General features: G+C 36.9%; 1 protein-coding gene across 1 annotated transcript in view; it reads left to right on the top strand.

The window, feature by feature from the left end:
* PPM1L (protein phosphatase, Mg2+/Mn2+ dependent 1L) overlaps positions 1-19,108 on the top strand; it is a 318,510-nt gene that overhangs the window by 82,005 nt on the left and 217,397 nt on the right. The gene's annotated exons all lie outside the window — the stretch shown is intronic.

The following is a 19,108-nucleotide window of genomic DNA, read 5'->3' as shown; positions in this document are numbered from 1 at the left end:
TTTTTTTTTTTTTTTTTTTTTTTTTTTTCAGAGTGGGGTTTTGATTGTTTGGGAGGAGTACCAAATCCATGATGTGAAGCTATTTGTAGTTTGTTTTAGACATGGATTTGCATCCTGCTCTGAAAGCCCATTGTATAGTTCCTTAGCTCTTAAGCAATGAGTATCCACATCTGACTGTGTTTTTGGTATTCTCTGTAGTGATTCTTGCTTCCTTACTGAGGCTGTGATCTGCAAGAGCCAGTCATGGGGTTAAGCTATAAAGTATTTTTAGAATAACTCAATTTTTTAACTTGTATTTCTAAAATAACATGAAGGAGATACATAGCTCATCCCAATACTTCGTGCAAATTCGCCTGTTTCCTCCCTATTCAGCTGCCCTCGCACCTATAGCTTTTATTCCCCTTCTGTAAGATACTCCACCATCATCCATGCATTTTTATTTCTCCTCATCTGCTGTACCTTCTTACCAACTGATCTCTTATCTTGTCCACTTCTCTCTACCACAGATTCCTCCTGATAATTTCTTCTTCTCATTTTTGCCTTTTTATTCTATTGATCATGTTGCCATCCCTAGCCCCACCACTTGGCCGATTCTGCATCATAGAAACTAGCTTAGCAGCATATTATCATGGATGTGAATATATTTTTGAGTAGGGAATATGATCAAGAGTTCTATAGTGTCTTTCCAAAAAAATTTTTTAGAGACAAGTCTTTTCTCCCAAATATTTGTTTAGTTTGGAACATCTCTACTCTTACTGTAAATCACAGTGACATTTTCCAGGGGGTATCTAGGGATACCCTGGATAATCTGCTTTTTGATCACATCCCATGACTTCTTATCCTTCTCTGTTCTGGCCAGAAATCAATGTGTCCATTTTTTTCTAGGCCAGCTAATATTCAAGGATTGAAATATCTTTTCAGGTATCTCATTAGTTGGAAATACGTGATTGATTCTAACTATGACAGATAGGAATCTGTTGCTCTCAAGCAGTCATCCCAAGGAAACTAAGCTCTGAAGGCTTCCAGAAGTATTTTTAAGAAGTAGGAAGCTGCTCTTGAATTTATTGCTGTTCTCTGGAAGGAAAGGAAGAGAGAGAGAGAGAATGAGAAAGAGAAAGAGAGACAGACAGGTTAGCAGCGTGAATACTGGGCAGGGGACTTCAGAACTTTCCGCTCTGTTACTGATCTTGTGGCTTTCTAGCAAGAAGTCTCTTATGCCTTTGAGCAAGTCATTTTACCTTATAGCAGCTCAGTTGAATTGTTCAGTCTCTAAAATTTTGGCATCACTGATTCACAGATACAGAGAAAGTAAATGAGTTGCCTAAAGTTACATGATTTACCCATGGCAGAGCCCCACTCACCCCCTCCCCCACCTAGGTCCCTGTAGTTCCTGCCTTGTATATGGGTAGTAGATTATCTGAGTGTAGGTTGGATACTTTCTGTGTTTTTTGAGTGGACTCCTCATTAATCCATCTTTAGTCAATCAGGACTCCTTGTTATTACTTCAAGTGATAACATGCTAAGAATTTTTAGGTTCTTTAGACTAGTTGGTTTCCTGTTTTTGACCTGTTGGTGAATTTTTACCAGTCTCATGTGGCAAAGGTTGTGGAAGCTTTAAAAAATGTTCTCTAAAATCTTAATGCAAATTGGTATTCTACTTCCCTTCTTAGAGACATTAACTCCACTGGAGGAAAAAGACACAAATGCCTATTTCGTCTTAAAAATCAATTATCTTGCCTTACAATATAAAGCAATATTTTCCACATTGAATTATTTGAGTTCCACCTTGATATTTTTTCTTCTTTGATTGCCCCCCTCACTGTTATTTTGTTAATATTTTTCTTTAAATGGACTTACTTTATTTTACTTAAGTATATTTTCAAAATTTGGTAACTGTGAACTTACAGGTTGATTTATTATGTTGTTTCCAATTCACTTTAAAGTAATAAACTACATATAAAAAAAACTTTCTTGTACCATCTGAAACCTTCTCATGTGTATTGTATATACAATACTTTGGGAAACTGCATAAGACCATCTGGGTCTACTGGTTGAATGGTAAGAGAAGGGAGTAATAAAAAAATAAGGAACAAAAATGATACTGTTATAAGCTTATAAGTCATATGGGTAATAAATTAGAATGAAAACATGAGTTTGTAAAGACAGATAAATGAATTTCCTTGACTTCAAGCCACTGTTATTGTCAAGATAAAGTTGTGCATATAAAGAAGGAAGTCTAACAAAATTACATTCCATTCTGGGGCTTAAATGCTTGCCCTTCCTTCTTTTTAATGACTCTTGCTTTATTGAATAGCACTGGGGTCATAAGGCCCCAGTAGATATAAATGCTATACTGTACATCTTGTCAGGAAGGCCAGCCTTTGTGTCAGGGGGAGGAATGCTTGTCCTTGTTGCAAGAAGGTAAAACGGTCAGAAGCAAATGAGATCAGATTTAGATTGCCAAGCCTCGGGTGGGACCCTTGGAGGACAGAACACAGACAAAAGGAAACAGGAAAGCATGTTTAAGAGGAAGAGATGGGTAGGGCTAGCATCATGGTCATGCAACCATGTGAACTTGTGGTTGCACAAGTTCCCATGCCTGGAAGGGCCCTGAACTTGGTTTAATGCTCTGCTGTCACAGTCTTGAAATTCTATTTAATTTTTAAATAAGGAAGCTTGCATTTTTATTTTGTACTGGGCCCTGCAAATTATGTAGCCAGCTCTTGGTGTGGGGTAGACAAATGCTTATAGAAGACTTTGTGGTTTAGGTTCATGGGGTAGAACTTGAAGAGTGAGAACTAGATGGTAAGTTGCAAAAAAGGAAAAAGTTTCAGCTACTAACTGGTGGCGTCTCTTCTGATTGACTTTAGTTCATAGATTAAAGAATTTAACATTGGACTCCAGGATTCTTTTTGCCTTAAACTCCTAGGCTGGCTGACTAACTTCCTTCCATGGTTATGGAGTAGTAGAGGGAATGGCAAATTATATCTGGAGGACATGGACAATGAAATGAATAGATCTCTGAGAACTTGAGAAAAAATTATGTAGTAAGTTTGTTCCTGATGTGTTAAATTGTAAAACCAACTCATAGTGGGTTAAGTAGGGGCTTGCATGTAAATATCCACAAAGGGTGGCTGTAAGACAACAGAGAGTGGTGGACAGTAGAAGTGATGGTGGGCACCCAAGGAAACACAGCATGTTTAAAGGAAAATCTGTATTGAATTTCAGCCTGTTATTGCCAAGTTATGTTCCGTCATGTTATTGTTCCTTGTAGCTAAAAACCTTCCAGGATTTTTAGGAGTAGCTGGAAATCTGGATTTTGACCGTGATATTTTCAGTTAAAGAAAACAACTATGTGGACTATGTCTGAGTTGAATTCATTTTAATCCTTAAGTGGACTTCTAAAAAATTTCTTCTCTAAAGATTAATATAAGAAGTGACCATTCAGATTACGGTTTTAGGGAGGGAATCATAGTAATGTAAGGCCATCCCTAGTAAGGAGATGGAATTAGAGTAAGAGTTGCCAATGGATACTGAGGATTATGATACAGAAGGAGGTCTAAATTTTTCTATATTGGAGGTTCTTGGGGGTTAAAAACGGGCTTTCCTTTGAGGACTTATACCACAGTTTGAATGTGTCCCCAAATTTCATGTATTGGAAACTTAATACCCAAATTTATATGTTGGTGGCATTTGGAAGTGAGGCCTTTGGGAGATAATTAGGATTAGATAAGGTCATCAGGGTGGGCGTCCCATGATGGGACTGGTAGCTTTATAAGAAGAGGAAGAGAGACCTGAACAGAACTTGCCTTCTTACCATGACCATGGGATGCCCTCTGCTATGGTATGACATGGCAAGAAGACCCTCACCAGATGCTGGTGCTATGCTCTTTGACATCCCAGCTTCCAGAACCATTATCTAAATAAATCTTTATTGTTTATAAATTACCCAGTCTATGGTAATTGGTTATAGTGACAGAAAACAGACTAAGAAAACTTATTTGGAATTATGTTTGCATAGCAAACTCACTGTTTTTACTTAGATTATATGACGTAGTCGTAAGAAATAGCCAACCTTTGTAGTACATTTTTCCCACACCTTAGATAAAATTGAAAAACCAGCAATTGCCCATCTCTAGGAGTGGGTGGGGGACTCTCTAGGGCTGCTGGAATCTAAGGGGAAGTAAAAAAAAAAAGGTTCTAACACCTCAGACCAGTCTTTTGCCCACCCCTCTATGGTTTATTGTTAAAACAAGGTCATAAGTATTATGGATACATCAGGCCTTCTTAGCCTGATATCATTAAACATGCAATTCTTTTTGTGATTTCCCCCTGATTGTGTGCTCACCTTCTGAATATGATTTGACTTCCCAACTGGATTGGTCAGAGGGAGGGAATGGGTAGGTCCTGCAGTTTAGAATATAGGTGTTTCTATGACTATTTATTGTTAATTATAACTTAATAAATTGACATTCTAGTGTTAAACAGCAGTCTTGTGACTGTGGTCAGTGAACCTGCCAGTGAAATTTCAAATCTCTTTGATCAGCTGACACACTCAGTTTTGAACTTGGACAGCTCAGAACCAGACCCTAGACCATAGCAAACTGGTCAAGTAATGAATGTCATTTTGGGAGCCCCGTTGGAAAGCCCTTCCCTAGGTCACATAAAAAATATATCTCGAATGTATGCATCTTTCCTATTTGAATTTCTTTAGTAATTGAGTTGAGCCATATGGTTTATAAAAGTCATGGAGTAGGGAGGGATAGTCCCATGGAAGTGTTAATAGGATTTCAGATAATTTTGGAAAATGCTGATTTAAGTGAAGGTAACTGATTTCTTTCTAAGAGGGCTTTTCCAGAACGTTTAATCTTCTAATGAGTGATCCAGTAGGAACACATGGTAAGTAGTGTTTCTCAACCTCATTTGCTAATGGTACTTTTAAAATGTTTCCCTGGCAACACTTTTGGAAAGCATCATGAAATATTTACCAAGTACAACCTTAAGTATACAATGAAATTGAGATATTTCTGGAATTTTCCTGGTGTCTAGTCAGTTTTGGGAAATTTGTGCTGAACCCCAGTTTGCATCGGGTTTCATAAGACCTACCACAGGGTTCTGGAATCCACAGGAATGACCATTTGCTCATTAGGTACCTGTATTAGTGAGAGTTCTTCAGAGGCACAGAACCAATAGGATATACATACAGATATACATATAGGTATAGATATATGAGCTGAGATTTATTAGAGGGATTGGCTCACACAAATATGAAGGCTGAGAAGTCCTACAGTAGGCTGCATGCAAGCTGAAGAACCCAGGAAGCCAGTGGAATGGCTTAGTTCAAGTCCAAAGGCCTGAGAACCAAGGCCTCGTGTAACTCTCAATCTGTGGTCAAAGGCCTGAGAACCTGGGGGTGCTGCTGGTGCAAGTCTCCAAAGGCTGGAGAACCTGGAATTCTTATGTCCATGGGTAGAAGAAGATGGGTATTCTGTCTCCCGGGGTGGGGCGGGGGGAGAGAGAGATTGAGAGAGAGAGAGAAAGAGGGAACGGGGGCGGGAGAGAGTGAGAGAATTTGCCTTTCCTTCTATCTGGGCTGTCAGCTGATTGGATGGTGCCCACCCACTTTGGGTGATGGAGGATCTTTCTTACTGAGTCTACTGATTCAAATGTCAAATCTCTTCTGGAAACACTTCCACAGACATTTGCAGAAATAATACTTTGCCAGCTCTCTGGGTATCCCTTAATCCAGTTGACACCTAAAATTAATCATCATAGTACATGAACCTGGAATTGTCCCAGTGTAGAACCAAGGCAGAAATGGAACTTAGTAATCTGGGATTGGAAATCTGTATCTACATATTGTGACTCGTCTTGGAATTGCCAGAGTTCAAGATTTTTTTTTTTTTTTTTTTTTAAATCTGTACATATCTTCTCCTGATAGCTTACTTCTTAAAAGGGAACTTCCCAGGTTGAACATGCAATGCTTATTAAGGCCCATTCCAGAATCCAGCTGTGTTCTCACAGATAGGACTCAATGAGCACACTGGTTAAATCTTTATCTTTAAAGAGATTTTTTTTTTCAGAGGATTGGAGATTAGATTATAGAGTAATATGTTTTTATAGACATTCATGCTACTTTCTTTGATTCTAGAATAAGGAAAAGGAATGCAGAGCTACATTTCTTAATATGAAATGGCAATTGCCAGTACAGCTCAACTGTATATTTTCAGTGTGTAATGACAACATTACGAGGAAAATTGATTAGTATTTTTAAAACAGTAGGAAAATTATTTCTGCCCAAGCATTGATTAGCCTTTGAATGGACTTTCTTATAATTATTTTCTTCCATAGACTGCAGGGTGCAGCACAGTCATATTTTATGCAGAGTCAAGCAGAGAAACCTACTTGCTGCTGTTAAACTTATTGCTGCCTTTTTCAGCAGGTGCAAATAACTTTGTCTTCAGTAGTTACACTCTCCTGGCTTGATAACACATAAGGACTTCTTTGTTTTATTTTGTTTAAAGAGACTAAAGAGACTTTTGTCTTATGTGAAATGTGAAAACGGTGAAATGTTGAAATTTTTTGATGACATATATTCCTCCCTTTGGCTTATAAATATCAACTTGTTTAGCTTCCTTGCATGAGTGTTTTAAATTTATTAGCTGAAGCTCAGATAATATTAATTTGTTCCTGGTTAAATGTTATATAAAATATAGGAATAAAGAAAACTGAGGTCCTTACCCTCAGGGAACTTACATATTTGAGGAGTTAAGACATATAAATAAGACAAATAGGAGAGTTTATGATAAGCCCCAGATGAGTGGGTTGGAATATTACATAACCAGTATAGAGTTTTAGAAGGAGAGAGATTTTGTGTGTGTGCATCCTGAAATAGTTGGGGAGGACTCATGCAGGAGCTGGTACTTGGAGTATGAAGAATTCATCCAGGTGGAACAGGGTAGGAGGGATGCTGGTGCCATTAGCAGAGAGGGCTAGACCAGAGCATGCCTGCTTTTTCAACAGTGAGTAGATCTGTTTGGCTCTAAAAGAGGACTCATGATGGGGGGTAATGAATAATGGGAAATAAAGCTAGAGAGGTAGAATTGGGAGGGGCTTTGAATGCCAGGCAAGGGAAGTTGGACTGTATTCTGTAGAAAATGGATAAACAGTGAAGGTTCTTCGTCAGGAATAAGAAGAAAATTGAAGAAATGGCTTTGTAGTTTAGTTAGAGCAGAAGCCGCATACAACTCTGAACCCAAGTGCCTTAGGTGGAAGATAAGGGCAAAAAGAACTGTATGCAAGCTCTGTCTTCACTTCTGATGAGATGCAAGAAGAAGTTAGCTGCTTAAATCTCTTTATTTTTCCTTCTCTCATTTAAGGCTTGTATTAAATTTCTTTTTCAGTCTTAAAATGCATTAATTCAAATTTGACCTTCCTTACTGTCTGGTGGTTGAGTATCCAAAGCTATTTTCGGTTGTTCCAGATTGTCACAGGTTTTGATGTCTAGGTGCCAACTGGAAGGGCCAAACCTGGCCTGCGGAGGATTGTTTTTAAAATCTGATTCTAAATTAAGCACTTTGAGGCAGAAGAAATGAGATGTGGCCTAGTTCTAACTCACCATTTAGCTAAATGTATATGTATTTTTTTCTCTGCCTAAATATTTGCCTGACTCTTTTAGACCCAAAAAGCTCAGAGCCAAGAATACTTAGATTCCCTTTTACTCTTTCACTTTTCTGATAGTTTTGGCTTTTACTATGCTTAAAAAGTTATAAAGGAATGTCTCCAAATCTAATTCTTTTTTTTAAAAAAATTTGTTTTAAATTCCTGGCCCTCCTGCTATCCTGTATCTCACACATTACTAAAATGGAATTGAATTTATTTCTTGAAGGGAGAGCTACTGATAGGATTTAGACTTTTAAAAATCTAATATTAAGTTCTAAACAATAGTGTTCCTATTAGCAACAGAAATTGTGGTTATCGGGAAACAGAGTATAGTGTAAGCTTTAGAGCAAGCCTTTGCAACCTGTGGTCCATGTGCCATATGCAGCCCAGGATGGCTTTGAATACGGCCCAACAAAAATTCGTAAACTTTCTTAAAATATTATGAGATTTTTTTTGTGTGTGTGGCAATTCTTAAGAAAAGCTCATCAGCTATTGTTAGTGTAGTTTATGTGTAGCTCAAGCCAATTATTCTTCCATGTGGCCCAGGGAAGCCAAAAGATTGGATACGTCTGCTTTTGAGCCAGAAAAACCTGTTTTAAAATTCTCCCTCTGCCACTCACTACTTAGGTGATCTGAATGAATTACTGTGACTACATATCCTTATTTTGAGTTCCATGGGTACAACTTAAAGCAAGTTCTTTTCTCTTTATGTAAGTGGACTCTTGTCTAAGACTTACAGTGACAGAGTATGGGTAAATACACAAATAGAATTTTAAGGGTATCCTTTAGCCTTCAGGGTTTCTGAGACCTGCTGAGATACAGAGGAGAGGAAGTGGAGAGACTCCATGGGCAAAAAGGGACTTGAGGGTTATCGCTTCTCAAGGTCTAGGTTCTTATTCTCTCTGAGCCTCAGCTTCTTCATCTCTAAAATGGATAATAATATTTAACTTATAGAGCTATTATGAAGGTAAAAATAGATAATTTAGCTTAATGCTATATGTATGTTTTAAATACTTGTCTTTTGTCAGATACCGGTTTGCAAATCTTTTCTTGCCATCTGTAGATTGTCTCCATCCTCTTCACATGTCTTCTGCAGAGGAAAAGTTTTTAATCTTAACGATTTCCAACTTGTCAGTTTTTCCTTTTCCTGGATTATGCTTTCAATGTCATGTCTGAGAACTCTTTGTCTAGCCTAGATTATGACAATTTTTTCTATGTTTTTTAAAGAGCCTTATTGAAATATAATTAACATACTGTACAATTCACCCATATAAAGTATACAATTCAGTAGTTTTTAGTTAGGTTCACAGAGTTGTGCAACTGTCATTCTGATAAGTTTTAGAACATTTTCATTACCCCAAGCAGAAGCTTTGTACCCATTAGCAGTTATGCTCTATTTCTCGCCATCTTCCTTGTCCCCCAACCTAGGCAAATACTAATCTACTTTCTGTCTTTGTAGATTTGCCTATTCCGGGCATTTTATATAAATGGAATTTCTGGTCTTCTGTCACTGGCTTCCTTCACTTGAACCGTGTTTTCAAAGTTCATCCATGTTGTAGCATGTATCAGTATTTCATTCCTTTTCATTGCAGAATAATATTCCATTGTATTAATATGAATATATAAGATTTTATTTATTCATTAGTTGATGGACATTGGATTGTTCCCACTCTTTGGCTATTATGAATAATGCTGCTATGACATATGTTTCTTATATATACAATATGTACATAAAAAGAACATGGTGCTTATATTGGTGTATGGTTGGTAGAAATGCCTATTCAGAGTCTTTGTCCATTTTTTTAGTTTTAATCTTTTATCATTGAATTGTAAGATTTTAAAATATATTCTGGATATAAGTCATTTATTAGATACATGATTTGCAATTTTTTTCCCATTCTTTGGGTTGTGTTTTCATCTTCTTGATGATATCATTTGTAGCACAAAAGTTTTAGATTCCATTGAAGCTGAATTTATTTATTTATTATTATTATTTTTGGGCTCTTGTGTGCTGTTGTATCTAAGAATCCATTGCCTAAGCCAGGGTCACAAATTTACTCCAATGTTTTCTTTTAAAAGTTTTATAGTTTTTACTGATACATTTAGGCCCTGTGATACATTTTGAATTGACTTTTGTGTATGATGTAAAATTTCTTATGCTTTCTTCTAAAAATTATATAGGTTTGTGTTTTACATTTAAATCTGCGATCCATTTGAGTTAATTTTTGTAAAAGGTATGTCAATTATGCTGGTGTAATTTGTTGAATGTAAGCTAAATTTTTAGGTAAAAATTTAAGTGCCCCATGTGTAGTCAGACTTCAAGCTGGTTTTTCTTCAGAGAAGGAAGTACATTTGAGAAGGGATATTCCACTTTATTTAGACTTTAAAGAAGAAAATGAATAGAAAGTAGAAGTATTAAGAAACTACGAAAGGTGTACCACCTCCATTTTCCAATTGCAAAAGAAGATAGTTTTATAAAGGTGCTTCATAATACCACTTAAAAGATTTGTAAATAGAATAGTATTTAATGAGATTATCTTCCAGTAAAGAAAATGGAAAGGTTTCTCACTGAAGGTGAAAACACATATATTATTTTAAAAGTTCTGAAGTCTTCAAGCTAAAATAATGTACTATAATAAAAAAACTTGGTTTTCATATTTCAAGTCTTTTGTCTGGGTTTTGTTCATTCATGGCTTTTATTAGGTTTGTGAACAGTTGGCTGACATGTGGTGAAGTCACACCTCATTAATAGAATATAAATTTTCCATGTGGTTTTGTTGCCTCTTTGCAGTTATTTTGCTTTAAAACAAACTTCTGTTTCTTAAAAGTCGGGCCTTTCTCTCTTGGGAAATCTCTGCAGATACTTTATATTTGTTTTAAATTACACATTGTCTCTTAAGTTTTACAGTCATGCTTTATACTTCATTGTGTTCCTTAAAAATGTTGTATTATTAGGTTGTTCACCTTGAAAGATTATTTCAAAAAATTGTTATTACGTTGAAATAAGCCTTTAAAAGTACAACAGTATTCTGTTTTCTAGATTAGATGGATAACTGAGGATTAGCATATATATGGAAGATCAATCACCAGTTAAATTGGTTGGTTAGTTATAAAGTATATGTTGACACTGTACATAGTGCTTTGTGATACTTTGAAAAAAAATTTAATTGACATATAATTTTATAATTAACATACCATAAACTTCACCTTTTACAGTGTACAAGTTAGTGCTTCTTTTTAATATGTTCACAAAGTTGTGCAACTGTTACCCCTAATTCTACATTGTTATGATATTATTTGTTAATTGCTTATTATTTATTTATTTTTTACTACTTTTGTATGTGTAGCTTACTTCAAAATATATTTGAGGTAATTTACAGTAAGAGACTCATTATAAGAGGTCCACTATGATATAAGAGGTCAAAAACATTAGTAGAAAGAATACCAAAAACTCAAACTGAAATTAATGCAGTATTGCTATTAGGCAAAGCATAGAAATCTAGAACTCTGAATCTGGTAGCATTTGTTTCTTCTATCGTGGTGCCAAATTTCTCCTAAGAACTTGCTTTTCTTAAACAAGTCAAATCACACCGTTTCTTCCCTCTTTAAAGCTCCCTCTTGATTCTCACAGCCAGAAGTCGCGTTTCATATTAATGTTTGAGACTTATTCAAGGTCACATATATTGAAACTGGTGGCTAGGTAGGGATGTTTTGGGGGCAAACATGGCACATCTTCTTGTAGTATCAATTTTTCCTAAAAAATTTAGAGAACCAATATTTTATATTAATTTTAAAACATTGCTTGATGTAAAAAATAGATATAGAGTGGAATGAAGAATTTGCCTGAAATCAATGCAAGATTTCAAATAGATATGCTCAATTGTGATCTCAGCTGAGAAAAAATGAAATGAAAATAGAGTAGAATAAAGAATTTGTCTGAAAGGAATGCAAGACTTCAAATAAATGTTGTGCTCAATTGTGATCTCAATTGATAAGTGTGATCGCAGGAACCCTTCTACCCTTCCTAGTACATATTTTCTTTTTGCCAGTAGTGATGCTGCCTTGGAAATAACTGCAAACTGTACAAGTTCTGGCTTACCAAACCAAACACACACATCCTGGGACATACCAAAACCAAAACAAAACAAAGCAAAAACCTCAGAAACAAAACAACCTAACAAATGCCCAAGCCTTATTTCCAAATCCTTAGATTGGTATAAAATCCCTCACAATATGCCAAACTTCTCTCAGATTGGAACCAATATTGGGCCTTTTCCAGATTCTTCTTGCCTGGAATACGCACCCTGCTTCCTGCCCAGCCTATCAGATCCCCACTCTTTCCTCGGGTCTCAGCTGTGAAATTTCTGTATAAGTGTCTGTACTGCTACGTTCCCTAGGCATTGTGTTCCTGACTCTGTCCTCTGTTGCTGGAATTACCACAGTGAATTATTACAGAATGGAGGGCAGTCTGATTAGGCATAGAGTACGATGGTAATGGATGTATATTCCTTCTTAACTGCAGACTCCTCAAAAGCAGGGTTCATCTTTTACTCATCTTTGTATCCTTGGTGCTTCCTATTGCTCCTGACACATAGTACATATTTAATAAATGTATTCTTGAATTAATGAATGAATTCTGAATGATAATAATTTGTGGAGTATAGTAATGCAGATAATTTTATTTGGGCTTAGTAGTTTTTTTTTTTTTTTATTTTTTATTTTAGAATAAACGGTTTTCTTGTATTTTTTATTCCCTTCCTAGCCATCCCAGTAAGGCTTCTAACACCCATCAGTGTACTGAAACTGCTTTTGCTGGGCCAACAACAACCTAGTGTCCATATCTAGTGCACTTTTTTTTCCCATTGCTTTCTTAATGGAGCTTTCCATTGCATTTAACACTATTGTAACTTCTTCATTTTTGAAGCTCCTTACTCTCCTATTTCTGAAACAGTGCCCTCTGCCACATCTCGTTATATCAACTATTACATGTCAACAGGCTATTCTTCTGGCTGCTTCTTAAGTGTTCGTTAGTGTCCCCAGGTTCTATCTTCCACTCTTGTCCTTCTCTACCTTGTGCTGGGGCATCTCCCTCTGTACTCTCCCTGTGTCTGTTCTGTGACCATAATCCTTAGATTGGGGTCCTTAGTTCAGTCTCTTGTGTGACTATTCTTCTCATCTCTGCGGCTGCCTCCTTGGCATTGCCACCAATAGTACAAAGCTTCACAAACATTTTCTGTCTAAAATGAAATTCCCCTTCTTTCCTGCTAAACTAATTCTTCTATTAACATATTCTTTCTCTCATTTGATGAAAGTATACCATCTACTCAATTACTGAAGCTGGATATCTGGCAGTCCTTTAGAATCCTTCTTCTTTACTTTGCCCTTCAAATTAACCATGAAAACCTCTCATTTTTTCCCCTATGTATTTCACAAATTAATTTTATTATCCAAAGCGATGGCCTTCTCTCTCCTGTAGTACTGCAGGGTGGAGAGTGCATCTGGGGAGTGGAGAAACTGACACTGTCTAGCCCAGTGACCTCATTTTGAACCTAGTAACTCAAGACATCAGTTAAATGGGCATATTTTAAACACTAAATAATCGGTGTTTTCTGGTTCTGGCATTTCCAGAAGCACTCTGTCTTTTTTCACAACTACACATGCACTATTTCTTGGTTCAGGCCTCATAGTTTCCCTGCTGGCCTGTCCTGCCCTAGGATTCTTTGGACTACCCTAGACCTAGAATGACTTGGGTCTTTTCCAGAGCCACCTTAGGGAATGTTCTCCAGAACTTCTTTCACATTCAGCATTCCCTGCATCCAAGTAGCAGCCAGAGGACTCTGGCATGGCTAGGAGACTTGCATTCTCTTTCTTATTCCTGAACTTGGGCTACAATCTGGGGATGATTAGGAAAAACAAACCATGCCTTGTCTTCCATACAATCACACCCAACACTCATACTTCGCTTCTGGCCACTAAAATATGTGGAGGTTTTTCCAACACAGCCAATTCTCTGACACCAGCTGAGTGTCCTACAATTCAACTCAATTCTGACCCTATCTACCCACAGATTAAGGGCTTAGTCCCATAAGACCGCCCTTACTTCAGACACTGATCACAAGTCCAGATTGTCACTTATACTCCTCAACTACGGCTATCAATCAGAGGTTCCCATGACCCCATCCTTAGGTTTGATCGTTTGCTAGAATGGTGCACAGAACGCAGGGAAACACTTTACTTATGTTTACCTGTTTAATATAAAGGATACAACCCAAGAACAGCCAGATGAAAGAGATTCATAGAGCAAGGTCCAGGGGAAGCATCTATACCTCTCTAGGAATGCCACCTGCCTAGCACCTCTGTGTGTTAGGGAAGCTCTCCAAACCATGTCTTTTGGGGTTTTTATGAAGGCTTCATTAAATAGTCATTGTTGATGAAATCATTGGCCATTAGTGATTTAGTCAGCCTCCAGTCCTGCCCCTCTCCCAGGACTTTGGGGGTTGAGGCTGAAATCCCAACCCTCTAATCACATGGCTGGTCCCTCTGGCAACCAGCCCCCATCCTGAGACTATCCAGGAGCCTCCAGCCACCAGTCATCCAATTAATATACAAAAAGGAACATCATTTTGGAGATTACCAAAGGTTTTAGAAGCTGTGCACATGGATACTGGGCGGAGACCAAATATATACTTCTTTTTATGTCACGGCAATTACAATTTTTTCCTGGGCTAGCAGGGAATAGGTCTGCTTAGCCAGCTCTCAATCTGCAGCTCCATGTCATGACTACCATTGATTCCACAGAGGAAGAATCTTATTTCACTTTAAGGATGTTGCTTCTTTTTTTGGTCATTATTGTTTTTCTCTCTTACAGTTTTTTGGTCATTACTGTTTTCCCATACTTGTCAGAGAGCAATCCCCCCAAACTCGCCTTCCTATTTTTTATCTCCTGTCGGTCCCAGTGCCCTCTAAAAGACATCCTTGTAAATACGGTCATTTTATATCTTTTAATTTTCTTCCCTCTGTCACGAAAGATTTGAAATATTATACCACTGTACGAACAGATAGATGTTAAATTTCAGTTATCTTGTAGGCAAGAGTTTTTTTTTTAAACAGGATTGTGGGGTGATAGGATCTCATTGTTTAGAAAACCAGAGGGGTAGCTCTTATCATCAGTGATGATTAAAAATTAAAGGTAGTGTCTGCTTCTGATTTATCTGTATTTACTTAAGTAGATGTGTTTTTGATTGTCTATCACCTAGGGTTAAAAAAAGGGCACCAAATCAGAGATTCTATTATTTTCTTTGAAAAGTTGAGGGCTATGTCCAAACTTGAGGCCAAACTATGCTGAATATAGGTAATTTAAATGCCTGATTTGTTAGGAGTAAATTACCTCTGCCAGCAGATTCCATGGCTGCTTGGCAGGGGTAATTTGCTTCATTGCAGTGTTTTCTAGTTGAGACAAATTATTCCTTTTAGAAAGTTAGATCTTTGTGGAGAAAGTAAGCATTTCATCTTTGAGAAGGAAGAATAGCTTGTTAAAATATTGAAAACATTTGTTGAACATCTAACATGAAGCTTTGATAGGGGAAGAAAAGAGACACGTTTTAGAGAACAAGACATTTACAGAGAGTATGTCTTGGGTAAAGCGCTTAGTAGGAGCATTAGTTAGCTAGAGGGAAAGATCCGATATTTGGGGAATGAAGAGAGAGGCAAGCCAGGAAATGGGAAGGAAGGAGGAAGGTGGGAAGGTAACCAAGACATACTCTGCTGTTACTCCTTAGTGACCCTTTCCGAAGCCTGTATTTCCTGAGCCAAGACCTTCCATTGTCTTTCAAATATCAGGCCTGGTTTTGCTCTTCATAGGAAACAAGTTCATTGCTGTTTTTGACATCGTGTCGATTTTTTCCCCTTAAAGAGTAGATAATTAGAACTTTGATGAAGAAAAGGTCCTATGTTCTGTTTTATACATAATCATTTTCTGAATCATCAAGTGTAATTCAGCTTCAATCTTCAGGGTGAATGAAGATTACATAGGATGTATTAAACTGTGTGAATTTAATGTTCATGACAAGTATTTCATAAAGGAAGATGCTGGCCATTATCTCTACTCAGAAGGAAATTGTTGATAAGAAACCATTCTAAGAAGTAAGATTTATGGCAACATCAGAGTCTAGAGAAGCTGGAGCAGCTGAGCACCCAGGACGATCAGGACAACTAGGACAATTCAGTTTTTCTTGTGCTGTCTTTTGTGTTACAAAACAAAAAATAAACAAATTTTATATAGCCTCACTTCAAAAGCAATTAAGGAAAATATTTATTCATTAAAAGCAATGCTGTATTTTAATGAAGCATGTTAATCTTTGACAGAGATAGTTTATTAAAAAGGGATAGCAGTGAGAGAGCTTTTCCCCTTTTGTTGTTTTCCCCTCAAATAAAATCCTTACATTTGAATAATTTATTGATTCAGAACAGAGTGAGTTGGTAATTTTATCTTGACCTCATTCATCCAAAGAATCATATAACCCAAATACAAAAAGTCAGACTCCTATGCTTCAAAAACCAATGCTATTTAAGTAAATGAAGTTAATTTAACTCATTCCCTTTAAACAAACTGGCTGGAAGGGTCAACTTTTCAGTGATTGTACAGTCAGCAACTATGCTTTTAATATCGTACTTTTCTGATTATGTTCTGTGGATGGTTGGTCATCTCTAAAGGTACTTCAGGTAGTTTACTGTAGAATTTATGTTTATGACACTGTATTTTATTTCTTCTAGAGTCCACCAAAAGCAGAGTCATTTCATCTTTTAACTGAAAACAGATATTCTTTAAGATGTTAGTTTCCTGTGATTGCTGATATAAATTATCATAAACTTGGTGGCTTTAAAATAGTGGAAATTTGTTTTCTCACAGAAAAATTTGGAGGCCAGATTTCAAAAATCAAGGTGTTAACAGGGTCCCACTCCATATGAAAGCTCTAAGGAAGCATCCATTTCCTTCCTCTCCAGCTGGAGGTAGCTTCTGGCATTCCTTGGCTTGTGGCTGCATGATGCCAATCCTCTTTTGTCTAAGAACGCCCTCTGATTACATTTAGGGCCAAAATTCTCAAGGCCCTTAATTTAATCACTTTTCTTTTGACAGTGGTAGGGGCATATAAAGTAATAGTCACAGGTTCTGGAGATTAAGACATATACATAATTGTTTTTGGGGCCACCATTCAGCCTACTACAAATACTTTATTCTTTTCTATAGCTCCATAGATTTAGAATGTTCACTCTACCTATCCTACCTGTATTAAGAATGTATCATCATAATCTTTCTAAAATCCCATGTAGATCTAGATAGAACAGAAAATACAAACTTTTCCCTTTCCCAATAATCAGCCTACATTTAATTATTTATGCTATGATGGACTGCATAAATTAAAGAAAAAATAGAAAATCTGAAAGGGAAGATAATGATCTCATTGTTATTTATAGTTGACTGTGGTCAACTATAAAAGTATAAAAATACTAAAATTATTAAATATCATATTTATGATCATTTGTTCGCCTGAAGAGTATCAAATAATAAGGGGTACATTTGAGTTATACTGCATGAGTGTTGAAAATGATTGAAAATCATTGAAAATAATTTATTTGGGGTTGAATTTTATCAAATAATCTGTAAGATGCTTACATTATGAGCAAGTTAGCAAGACAGTTTTGATATAAAGTATTTGTAAAAGAAAAAGTAGTTTGCACTGGGCTTGTTTTCAGTTTAATTCATTTTACAGATGTCAACAAAATCTTTCACCTTTTATAGTTCAGGAAGAAGAGAGCATGTAAGGTCAAACTTTAATGAACTTTTCTTTGCCTATACTGGACTTTCCCTACACAAATAGGGACTTACATTCTGATCACAAGTCCCCACACATTGGCTGTAGATGGCAATGTCAAGTTAGTGCATACTCAGCTACTAAAGTTTACTGGACTTTGGCATGTCTTGGCATGCCAGGTAGGTGGTACCCAGTTATTTAGAGAGATCTTTCTTTCAGACCTTAGACATGTATTTTACGTGTAAATTACTTAGGTACTTTGACCCCATCATGTGGTTCAGTTTGTTTTATAATGAAGACTAGAGCTTGGGGAAAGGTGGTTCTTGTTGCCCATACTTACCTGAAATTCAGAAAACTTATCTTGAAGGAGCGAGAGCCAGTTGGTATATTTCTGGGAACTGTCCTTAGACTCTTAGCTGGGTAGTGTTTTCCTAGTCCCTATGTAAAAAAGGGTAAAGATGGTGGAATGTACACGGTAAAGTGTTTTTAGGATATACATGTCTGGTTGCCTCAAAGGGCATGAGTAGGGAACAGTGAAGGATATGGGTAAAACCACTCATTGATCCTAATCATGGAAAGCCTTGAATACCAGGCTTAGAAGTTTGGATTTTCTCAATGTGCAAAAATTGGTAGCATTTCTATATACCAACAACATCCAAGCTGAGTGCCAAATCAAGAACACAATTCAATTCACAGTAGACACACACACACACACACACACACACACACACACACCCCTAGGAATACGGCAGATCAGGGAGGTAAAAGATTTCTACAATGAGAATTACAAAACACTGTTGAAAGAAATCAAAGATAATAAACAAATGAAAAAAAAAAATTCCACGCTCATGGATAGGAAAAACTGGTGTTGTCACAATGGCCATATTGCCCAAAACAATTTTTTTTTATTATACTTTATGTTCTAGGATACATGTGCACAACGTGCGGTTTGTTACATATGTATACATATGCCATGTTGGTGTGCTGCACCCATTAACTGGTCATTTACATTAGGTATATCTCCTAATGCTATCCCTCCCCTCTTCCCCAACCCCACAACAGGCCCTGGTGTGTGATGTTCCCCTTCCTGTGTCCAAGTGTTCTCATTGTTCAATTCCCACCTATAAGTGAGAACATGCAGTGTTTGGTTTTCTGTTCTCATGATAGTTTGCTGAGAATGATGGTTTCCAGCTTCATCCATGCCCCTACAAAGGACATGAACTCACCTTTTTTATGGCTGCATAGTATTCCATGGTGTTTATGTGCCACATTTTCTTAATCCAATCTATCATTGATGGACATTTGGGTTGGTTCCAAGTCTTTGCTATTGTGAATAGTGCCGCAATAAACATACGTGTACGTGTGTCTTTATAGTAGCATGATTTATAATCCTTTGGGTGTATGCCCAGTAATGGGATGACTGGGTCAAATGGTATTTCTAGTTCTAGATCCTTGAGGAATCGCCACACTGTCTTCAACAATGGTTGAACTAGTTTACAGTTCCAGTAACAGTGTAAAAGTGTTCCTATTTCTCTGTATCCTCTCCAGCACCTGTTGTTTCCTGACTTTTTAATGATCACCATTCTAACTGGTATAAGATGGTATCTCATTGTGGTTTTGATTTGCATTTCTCT

This window comes from Rhinopithecus bieti, unplaced genomic scaffold (assembly GCF_001698545.2).
Source record: "Rhinopithecus bieti isolate Rb0 unplaced genomic scaffold, ASM169854v2 scaffold_55, whole genome shotgun sequence".
NCBI lineage: Eukaryota > Metazoa > Chordata > Mammalia > Primates > Cercopithecidae > Rhinopithecus > Rhinopithecus bieti.
Note: the sequence above shows the minus strand (reverse complement) of the source record. Positions and strands in the feature narration are given on the sequence as shown.